Raw genomic sequence first — 11,638 nt, forward strand, 5'->3', positions numbered from 1 at the left:
CATCATAAAGAGGGAGTATATACCACAACTCTGTAGAAATACTTTGGGTGAAATTCAGTGTTGCACTATTGCAAAAGTTCTGTCTGTGTGAGCATTGCAGCTTGCCAGATCAAACTATCCCTCCCCCTGCATGCTGTTTTTGGGGTTATCCCAACCCCACCAGGGATCATGGGGTGGGGGGGGTTGGGGAGCTGAAGAGGCATGCCAGGTGAATCCCGCCCATAGAATTTGTATTGAAGTTCTTTTCTCTAAACAACATACAAAACTCTGGTGCACTGCAGAGACTATGGATTATTATTCTCATTATTGCACTTGATTTATATCCTGCCCTGCTTTCTGGAGGAGCTCAGGATGGCAGACACAGCAGTGATTAAACATTAGAAAACAACAACAGTGTGAACTGCAATGAAGCAGAATAGAACATGGACATGGACACACACAGATTGAAGTATGTAAAAAGTTTAAGCAAATGAAAAGGTGAACTCTAAAGGTTGATGGAATATAATGCAAAAGATACATCCTGACTGCTGGAGTGTAAACTCAACACATAATCCAAGCATATGCTGATGCGTTGAACAGAATTGCTGAATTATTGCTGGAACGCCCAACATGAACACAATGTATAACCAATGACCCATAATGACAGAATGCTCCATACCCTTCTTGGGACCTGTTCAGTCTATGTATATTTGCTCAGACAAAAGTGTCACTTGATTCAGTGGGACTTGTTTTTTTCTTGCTCCAGAAGCTGGGACCCCAACCAATGGATTCTAGTTACAATAAAGATTCAGGAAGAACTTTCTGACAATACGAGATGTTTGATGATGGAACAGACTCCCTCGAGAGGTGGTGGACCTCCTTCCTTGGAGATTTTTAAGCAGAGGTTGGATGGCCATCTGCCATGTCTGATCTAGTTGAGATTCCTGCATTGCAGGCGGTTTGTCAGTAGACAAACTGCAGGCTCCCTTGATATCCTCAGAAAGAAATCCCGCATGGTAATGAAAGCCATTCTATATCTCACAACTGGCCTTCTCCCATGTGGCCCAAAAGCATCTGTTCCTTTGCCATTTAGACCATTTCTTTCTGATAAATTAAAAAACTGGTCTAATTAAACACTATAATGGAACTATCAGTCTGTGTTAGTGAGCTGGAACTGGGATGTAATTAGTTATTGATATGAAAAGATTTGTTTAGACTAGAGCTTCAGTACTGTCAGATGCTACAAACTCTAGTCAGCCTTAATGCGCTTGCAAAAAAAGGCACAGCCCTTTTGTATTTCTCCTTCTACAACAATGATGAATTCAGAAGTACAGTTTCTTTATCTCTGTATTTATAATGTACTCAATACAGTGCTAACTGAAGCTGCTGTTTTTCCTCAAAGCAGTTCTTCCTATGGAATATATTCCCCATCCTATCCTTCCCATATAGTTATTCCCCCACTTGCATTTATCACACTCTTGCCCAGGGTATCTGTTAATCATATAATGGAATAAGTGCTTTCAAGTATAGTCTAGATTCCATGATATAATACTTGAAGAGCATCCCTGGGTAAAATCACTGAGTGATCTAAGGTCGATGTCAGGGATTGTAGAAGTGGATGTGTTGCTCAGAAGAACATAAGGGCCTAACATTGTTTTCTCCTCCTGCTCGTTCAGATCACCTAATCCAAACACAGTGGATTGCTAGGTAGTTTGCTAGGTCCTCACATTGACCAAAATGATCTGAAGTTTCAGGAGTGGTTAATGCTAACATTCCTCTACACATTCCTCTACCCTACCGTACCTGAATCTATTCCTCTACACAGTTTCTCAGCAGTAGCCACTTCTAGTCTCCTCCACTTCCTCTGCTGTGGCTCTAGCTCAGGAGTCTATTTTTCCCCACAACTGGAGGATATTGGGCAGTTGTACTGCTCTTGATTTTTGGTGCTCTGTGTGACACACAGAAGTCATGATGTCAGTAATAGACAGAAAAAAATGACACAGTGCAGAGATCCATTCATCCCATTTCCAGCTCACAGTTTGCACAGTAGCTAAAAAGACTGCTGTATAAACCAGAAAGTCCCTCCCTGCACAAAACTTACTGGCTTATCTTAAGCAAGCCACTCTCTTTCAGCCTACCATCTGCAAAAGGTAGGATAGTAATATTGAATTAGCTGTCTGGATTCTACATATGAAGTACTTTGAATACTTGAAAGCATTATACAAGTGTCGTAATTATCATGCTCTGAGACTCTACTCAAACAGTCAGCTGATGTGATTCAGTCTTCTCGTTCAAAGAAACCAGCTAAGATTTCACCTGGGAATAGTGCTTCTTTGATAGCACACTTTCAAAATGGTGCTCTTTTCATATCAGAGGCAAGGCTTCCAACTATGTGTGTTAGCAAAATCTGCTATCTCCTTTCATCACTGGGTGGGTGAGCAAGGTGGAGTTGGTCTCACCCAGCTATGCCCACTTGGGTACTTGGTGCAGCATCAGGCCAGGGTTGAGGGTCGCAGAGGGGGAGTTGCTGTGGTCTACAGAGATTCGCTCTCTGCCCAGTCAGGGGGGAATCTAGAGTGTGTGTTCCTGGCCTTGGGAAATCGGGGCAGATTAGGGATTATGCTGGTTTTCCAACTGCCTCGCTGCCCAGAAATCTCCCTGCCTGAGCTGACAGAGCTGGTCTCGGAGGCGGTGTTGAGAAACCACAGGCTCTGGGGTGGTTCAGGACTCCATGGCTGCCATGAGAACCATGGGGCCATCCCAGGATGTCATTGGCCCAACGCATGTGGCAGGCCACACTTGTTTTCTCAACTGAGCTGGAATAGGGTGATCTGAAAGTGGGGGATATTGACACCAGTGCCTTGTCATTCTCTGCTCACTTCATGCTGAGATTTAGGCCAGGCTTCCTCAACCTCGGTCCTCCAGATGTTTTTGGCCTACAACTCCCATGATCCCTAGCTAGCAGGATCAGTGGTCAGGGATGATGGGAATTGTAGTCTCAAAACACCTGGAGGGCCGAGGTTGAGGAAGGCTTATTTAGGCTTTCAGCACCTTTCCCCCTCTGCAGAGGTGGGGGACCTGTGACAATGGTCCTCCCTCAGAGGCCGATGGATCCAATGGATTTCCAGATGGCTCTGGTGGATTTTCCAGCTGATAAGACTGGCATTTCTGCCAAAGCCATGGCCAAACTCTAGAACATCCAAATGGCTTGGGCTGGTCACACAAGTGCCGTTGAGCACCCTCTCATGTTTCATGGAGCCCACTTGGCTCCCTGAGCTTAGGGCAAGGAAACATGGTGGGAGATGGCAGGAACACAGGAAAACTCACACTGGTGAGAACTACCTCGGGACAGCGAAGCTAGTGAAGAATGCATACTTATAAAATCACAATGTGGAAAATAGGAGAACAACAAGAAGGAGGCAGGAACGAGATATGGAAGATTCTTCAAAGGTCCAGACTTTGGGAAGTCCAAAACAAAATTAATAATTAATAATTGGGATTACGATTTGGTCTTTTTTGTTTTAGTTTGTTGTTTTTAATTGGCTTATGATTATATGTTGATTGGCTGTTTTTATTGGAAAATTAATAAAAAATATTTAAAAAAGATAGAGAGAAAAGAATGTGTACTTTGCTGTTTCTATTACATCCTTAATGTGCCATCCAGCAGAGCTTTCCAGGTAGTGCAGTCTGGCCTTTGGTTGCAGAATTGTAGCTTGCTGAGACTTGCTTGCAAAGCACTTTGAGGATAAAATCATTTTCATCCACCAGGATCTTGACTCTGCTGTTATAGCAGGAGGAACCTCAAGGGGTGTCCAGAGCACTGTCTAGTCCTGTGCTAGATGAAGAAGAATCTTTGTGAATGAGAGACAATGTGTAAAACCTGAACTGATTGATTGCTGGATGAGGAAAAGGTTGGGGGTAAGAGGCACTTCCTGGGAAGCCCTGTGAACAGTACCAGTCTTGAGAAAGTCATGCTGTGTGGATCCATCTAGTTAAATCCATCTTTGGTTAGTTTTAAAAGAAGGCATCTATTTAATAAAAATGGTTAATCTCTTTTCATCAATGTCTTCAGGATGAAACTCAGTTCTCAAACCACCTGTGACACTGGGAGCAAAGGAAGCTGAAGAATAATGAACTTTCTGCAACTACAATTTAGTCTGCACAGATGCCAACCCAGGTGCAAGGATTACAGGCATAAAATTGCAAGAGACTCCATGAAATAAAAGCAATAAAAAGTTAAGTCCTAAAGAACTCTGTGGGGAAGAAATGCAGATGTCTTACTTTTGGCCAACAACATGAGAATACTCTTTTTATATTATTATTCATCTTTGTTATCTAACCAACATGGTTGCTACTTATGGGAAATAGATGACTAAGCAGTAGCTATCACTAATAAAATTCCTATTTAAGACATATATTTAGCCTCCAGAAATATATATATACTGTATGTTTGGTTCATAATGAATAGGTACAAGCATTTTGAAGATACTCTGAAGAAAGCCCTCCCCTTTTTTTTACACTTGGAGGTCTGAGGGTCTTAAGCGCCCCTCGCGCCATGGTGCACCGGATCTCTCCGGCGCCCTCCTGCCCCGTTTCCCAGCACGGTGGGCGGGTGGGCGCAGTGCGCAGCGGACCGGCGGACCGGTCGGCCAGCGGGCGGGCGCAGCTCGCGGCGCCCTCCTGGCAGGCCGGCGCCATGGTGCCCTGCGCCACCCAGCCTATACGTAGGGACGGCCCTGTGAGGGTCTAACCCTCAGGTAGTTTTTATTTACAGGAACAGTAACTGTTGGTATATAAAACAATATGCCTTTGTATGTAATTTCTTTGCTGATCAGTTAAAGGGGAGTTTTCACAACAATAAATGTCAATAGTACTGGGGGGCTCTAAAAAAAATCTTTGCACAGTAGTACTGCTTTAATATAAAAATTAAATCAATTGATTTTAATGTAAAGTTAAATTTGATCTTTAAAAGCTGGCTTATCCATGAGATTTAAGGTTTGTGTTTTTGTTAGATATATTTTTACCTAGATTAGATTTCAAACTACATTTGTATAATATATCACCATTTTTTTAAAAAAACAGGCCAGCAAGTGACCACCACTGTGTGTGCAGGTCAGGCCAGATTGAAGACTTTGTGCACTATATTCTGTACTGTTGTTTATAACGCTCACCTAGGGATAGATTCCTGTCTCCTTTTCAGAATTTTCTAGAATGTTAATCAGATTATTTTAAAATTAGTTTGGTGCTACCGGTAGCTAATGTAGACTACCTTCTCCTGATAGGGCGTTTATATACCCTATAGGTAAGAACTAATTAAGGGGAGGGTCAACAATGCACATCCTCTCCAAGCAGCACCCCCTAATGTGGCTGGGGAACAATGATTCTGCAGGCATAAAATTGAAAGTGCTCATGTACAGATGAAGGAACATAAAAAGTAAGACAGAAACAGTGACCTACATACATATGAAAGCCATACTGTGGACACAGCCTTTCAGTCACTTTTGAGGCCTAACATTGTTCATTTTGTAAATGAAGCATAAATGAAGACCTTGAAAATCCAGCTGATGCCTTAGAGTTCTGCTTCAAGCACAACTAGATGCTGCGATATCACTTGTCATTTTTCAAATGTTCATTAATTTATAGACCTTTAATTGTTCTGGTTTTACTGGGGTGATGGATGGAGCAGATGTTTGGGTGCCCATGCCTAGATCTATAAATAGATGCTTCTTTGTGCAGAAAATGGTCTTCCTCTATATTCCTGGTAAAGATTTTCTATGAAAGGGCAAAAGACTTAAACTTTCATATAGCAGTGTGATCGAAACCGAGCAGTAAATCAAAAGGGGGGAGCGAAGAGCTAATGTTTTCTTTCTCAAACATGAGGGCCAAACCCTGTCTCCTGATTAACACATAGTGCACATCAAAACAGTTCTGCGCCCAAGTTCATCTGTGAGGGTCAAGCTCCTGCTAGCTTGCAAAAGCTGTGGGAAGCTCACGTCACCTTGAGGTCGAAATTTGCATTGTTAGGACAATGCTTCTTTCCTGCTATCGGATAATGAAGCATTGGAGTCACATTTCCACAAAACCTAGAAATGTTTTTACAGAAGGCATGCTAACATCAAAATGGAACTATACATGCCACCCCAAATCAAAGGAATGTGATCCAGGCTCTGTACTGGACAACAAAAAGAAGGCATGCTTCTTTGCTTGGGATTTTGAGAGGGGTGAAGTTTAATGCTGATTGGTAGAAATTCTTGATGCTGCCACCTGGATTTTTATTGATGCTTTATGTATGTTCTTAATGCTGTATATCAGTGATGCTAAATGTGTTGCCCTCCAAATGTTGCTGGACTACAACTCCCATCACCCCTCACTACAGGCCATGCTAACTGGGCCTGGTGGAAGTTGGAGTCCAACACCATTTGGAGGGCCACACATTGCCCATCCCTGTTGTCTGTGTTCTGGCCTGTGAAAAACAGTTTTAATGTTCTGTGTGGAACCTTTTGGTAAAGGGCAAGTTATAAATACAATAAATAAATCACTGTTTACCCTACAACATCCAAGAGACTTGAGGAAGTTCCTCTGTGGCATCAGGATTCAGGGATAAGCTAGAAGTGGCCAGGATTTCCCACAGTATAATTTTCTCTTCAAAGCAGCCTTATTTCGTGGGAATGTTTCTAAGCCCTCCCACTGAAACATGATGCAAAGCGCACCACTGCATTGCCCCTCTCAGTAAGTGGCTGTGATATATGGCATTGGGAGCAGAGCAGAGCAATGCAGCTCTTCTCTCAGTAACCAGCATTAGCACATAGCACTGAAAGGCAGGAAAGCAATGCAGCCACCTCTGCCCTGCCTTGCTGGTCACTCCTGTGCATATGGAACTGTATCCAAATGCTTATTTCCTTCAACATTCTAGCACAACTAGCCATGAGCTTGGTTAGGGCCATGTTTTCCCACCACCATCACAATACAGTGGACCCTCCGGATACAAACGTGATTCGTTCCGGGGGTCCGTCTGCAACCTGAACAGTCTGTACCCAGAGGTGCCGGCTCTGCGCACACACGCAGTGTGCAGAGCGCATGCGCGTGTGGCGAAACCCGGAAGTATACACTTCCAGGTTTGCTGCGTTCACAAGCTGAAGTTTACGTATCTGGAGTGGTACGTAAGTAGAGGTACAGCTGTATACTAATATTGATAGTCCAGTTTTAATAAAATGTTGTTGTTTAGTCATTTAGTCGTGTCCGACTCTTCGTGACCCCATATTATTTTATTTAATAAAATAATTAGTGAAAATATAAGATTACTATTTGCTTTGTAGGTTATATTAGTTTTTCCACTTTGTCTTTTAAGATCACAAAAAATCTCCTCAAAAACATGATTATCAGTAAGTCTTTTTTATGACCTCCAGTGTGTATCAATGTCAGTATTTTTATTTTGGTGCTGGCATTGTGGAAGTTTTTGTTATTGTTGTTGTTTCTAAAAAGAAGGACAAGTCACATGCCACTTCTTCGAACACTGAGAAAAACAAATCTTTGTTTTTCTCAGTCTGATTACTTCTGACATCTCAGCAGTAAATATGGATCAGATCGCCTCATTGTTGTGGGCAGGGTACTAAATTCCCCATAATTCTGACCTTGTAAAGGAATAGGGCAAGTGTGGGCTTGCTCTGCAACAGATGGAAGAAAAGAAAACACAAGGAGCTCCTCTTTAGGGAATACAGCTCTGAAATATAAGTTGCATCCTTACGGACTTCAGCACTAAAGCCCTGCAAACAGAATTTATATCAATGCAGTGATTGCCTTTGGTTAGTAGAAGAAGATATATGAGGAAATTAACATTGAAACAATTATTATTATTTCACACAGGGAAAGCCTAACTATAAAACAGACGGACAACTTCTTCAGCACCCTGGGCTCTCCCTGGAAGCATATTTATTCTTTTATTCATTCATAATTATATTTTCTGCCAAATCTTGTTTGAGGTGGCTCACATAAGTATGAGGCAGAAGAACCTCATAAAATATTAATACATCTAAAAACAAACCATTAAAACCACCCCAGTCCTAAAACTAAAACTAAAACAGCAGCAAAGCACACCGGCAATCAAACTGTTCTAATGCAAGCAAAACTAGACTAGGCATGTGTGATCAGAGGAATCTGACAATAGCAGCTGGAAGGCCTGGGGTTTTTAACCATTTCCATTCAAAATGCTTTTTAAAAAATGGCCGCTTACCGTCTTGCTGGTGAGTGGTGGTTGCAGCCTGATGTGTCGCCTCTTCTTTCACCTGCCATTTTAGGGTGCTTTCCCACCCACCCCCCAAGCCACCGCAGAGGCTCATGGGTTCCCACCAAACCCGTCCTTCAAATGAGCCTATCTGTGGCGGCCTGGGGGCGGGGCATGGCCATTTACTTAGCCTGGCCAACAACTCTGCACAGCACCCAGTCAGCCAGTGGTGTCACCCACCCTTCCCCTCCCTTCATTATCAGTTGATTAATGCTCTAACCATTTCTTTTCAGCTAGCTGGGCTTTGGTATGGTCTTTGGACTGTTGCCATATTGGGAGCCGGGAAGGAATTTCCCCTGCTCTGCAGGTTTCGCCTTCCCCATAGCACTAGTCACAACTTTGGCGGTTTAGACTTTGGGCAGAATCCTGTAGTCTTTCATCCAATTGGGGTGTGGTGAAGTGGTGACTCACTCACCCCCTTGTTCCCTGCAGTGGCGATAACAGAATACCCTCTTGGAGGGGTCTGGAGAGAAGTCTCTGTCCAAAGAGCCAAGTGTGTAAGGCTAGTGGGCCATAGGGCTTCCCTCAGCATTTGGGGGACAAACCTGCATTTTGTGATGGATCCACCCCAGAATAGACCCTGTCATGCTTCAGTCTTCCAGCAGGAGGCGCTGAGAGGGATACACGCCCAATGCCTATGCCAAAGCTTCCTACACCTGAAATCAATGAAGTTGTGGCTGTTTAAATCCCAGACAGTTGTTGTGTCCATTCATTTTACCACTCAGCAGTTAGGCACGCTGGGAGGGGGGGACTGCAGCTGGGCACACAATAAGCATTTGTCCCATGGTTGAGAAAGCAAACTGGAAGGCAGGGTAAACAGGGCTAGCCCTACGGTAAGGCAGAATGAGGTGATCACCTCAGGAGATGGATGCCGGGGCAAAGTGGATTCTGGGTTAGCATTAGTGTGGAAAGCTAATGTTGCCTAGTGCCTCAGAGACCAAGTTGTATACCGTGAAGTCCATGATTCAAATATATCATCCCTGCCATTAATGCACTAGTCAACCCTCCTGCTTCTTATCTATTCATTGCAACATGTGGACAATAATATTGGCATAATTGCAGAACTGCTGTCAGTATCTCAATGATAATGAATGTGCAGCACTTTGAGCACTCAAATAAATGATTGTACATAAACACTATGATTACTCATGTGTCTGTGAAGTTTTTCTGTGCTGGCACAGAATCCATGTATCATTTGTTCTCTTCCTTTAAAAAACAAAAACAAACCCCCCCCCCACCAATAATATTGTTATTGTTTTTACATGTTACAGATCTTCAAAGAATAGTAAATTGAAAAAACCCCACCCTGCTCTCATTACAGCGAACAACACAATTCTAGCCATCCAAATGAATAAGCAAATCACTGTTTAAGATTACACTAGCTAGAAAATTTTGTAGTGTGAGGGAAAATCCAGCAGTTCTTCTTTAGCTGTGTAGATAACAAAGGCCTCCTAATCTGTTGTAAAGGTGCCCTTTGGTTTCAGGCCTCAGATTTTCTACCAAAGCTAATGCCATACTTTCTTATACTCTGTGGCAACTGAAACTCCTTACAGAAATTTCCAATACTTTGCTAGTACTAGCCTAGCTGCCAACAATAACTGACCAATAAGGTGTTTGAAGTGCAGGTTCAAGTTATCTCCCAATAAAAAATATATGAAAAAGGCCAACTCTGGTGATTTAGCAATGCTTTTGTCCTGTTTCCCAATGCAAATTTCTCATGCATTAACATGAAAACACAGATTGGGCATCTGTATGGCAGACAGATGATTGTTTCCCAACCACCTAATATTTTACATCAGCTTCATGTAATTTGGAAGGATGATCAAATAATGATCTTTGATCTCTTAATGTCTGGTGGCATTATCATCTCAAAGTAAATGTTGTAAGGTTGGTTCCAGAAGCAATGTGAAATTATCCTTTTGGTAGTGGGTGTGCTCTGGTCCATGGGGTCACGAAGAGTCGAACACGACTAAACGACGACGACAACAACAACAACGGTGTGTGTGTGTGTGTGTGTGTGTGTGTGTGTGTTGAGATTCATTCCCCATCTGCAGTCATAGGATTGTTGTCTGTCATATGACTGTATGTGTGTTTTGTTCCCACAGAGTGGATGTGACGTAGACAGGATGTTCATCTACTGTTTTGTTCCTGAAGTGGAACTGTTGTTCTTTTGTTCTTTCTCTTCATTGCCTGCTATGCTAGAGAGAGGCAGCCATGCTAAACAGCTCTGAATGTCTGAGCTAGGCAAACAGAGACAGACTCTGCATTTTGCCACAATAAAATTGTTTAGCCTTATCCAATGGCTTTCCTGTGTGTGTTGTTTTTCAAGCTGAGAGCAACCGCAGATATTTGCACCCCCAGACTCAATAGTAGCCGGGCATGTGTGCACTGGCTTTGTCCTTGCTCTGGGCAGTCTCACCAAATCTGTGTGCAGCAGAAACATGGGATTTTGAACCACAATCCTGGAGTTCCACCTCCTTTATGACATTGTATCTGAAAGTCCAACTTTGTTTTTGTTGCCATCAACAACATATTTTCTGGAGAGTTGTCCCTGATACAGCAAATGAATAATCAGACCCCAATATTCTATTCATGTGTTTGAAATGTACAGATGTGAGTGGCAGATGAAAATGATGGACTTTGCAGAACTGGCGAAGCTGACGGGAAAAATCCGAAACCAGCACGATCAAGTATTCCAAAAAGACTGAAGTAAATATATACAATATTTGAAAGATCATTGTAAGCAATTAACAGCATTAGTAGGGTTATCTGAAGATTTGTAATGAGTTTTTTTTAACTTTTCTATATTTATTTAAACTGTGAGGTATTTTGTAATGAGATATATTAGAATTGGGAAATATATAAAATGTTGTGATATAAAAGTTAGTTTTGAAAGCCAAGCGGTGGGAGGGAAGGAAGTTGACAGGCTCTAAAGAGCCAAAGAAGTGGATAATAATGATGTGATTATATATGTTTAAATGGAAAATTAATAAAAAATATTTTTTAAAAAAGAAATGTACAGATTTTCCCCATTCTCTCACTTAGAACTAGCTAACTAATTGGAGAGAATAAGAAGAAAATGAAAATAGGTGATATTGCCTATTTGAAATGCATGCAAATCTACAACATAAATCTGAACAGCAGGATACTGCAAAATCAAGGTGATTAGAATAAAAAGTGCCTTATGTTGGAGAGTAAAAACATTTTTTTTGGGGGGGGGGGTTAGCTCCAAAACTATAGTGAGCATAGAATCCATTTCTGTACTGTAATCAAAGTATGAATACATAACATTTTTAGCAGAATTTATGATGAAATGGCAACCGGAGCCTGTTCATTTGCACCACTGATATGCTCTGCATTTAAAAGGTTATTAAAGAG

Source organism: Zootoca vivipara, chromosome 1 (genome assembly GCF_963506605.1).
Source record: "Zootoca vivipara chromosome 1, rZooViv1.1, whole genome shotgun sequence".
NCBI classification, from domain to species: domain Eukaryota; kingdom Metazoa; phylum Chordata; class Lepidosauria; order Squamata; family Lacertidae; genus Zootoca; species Zootoca vivipara.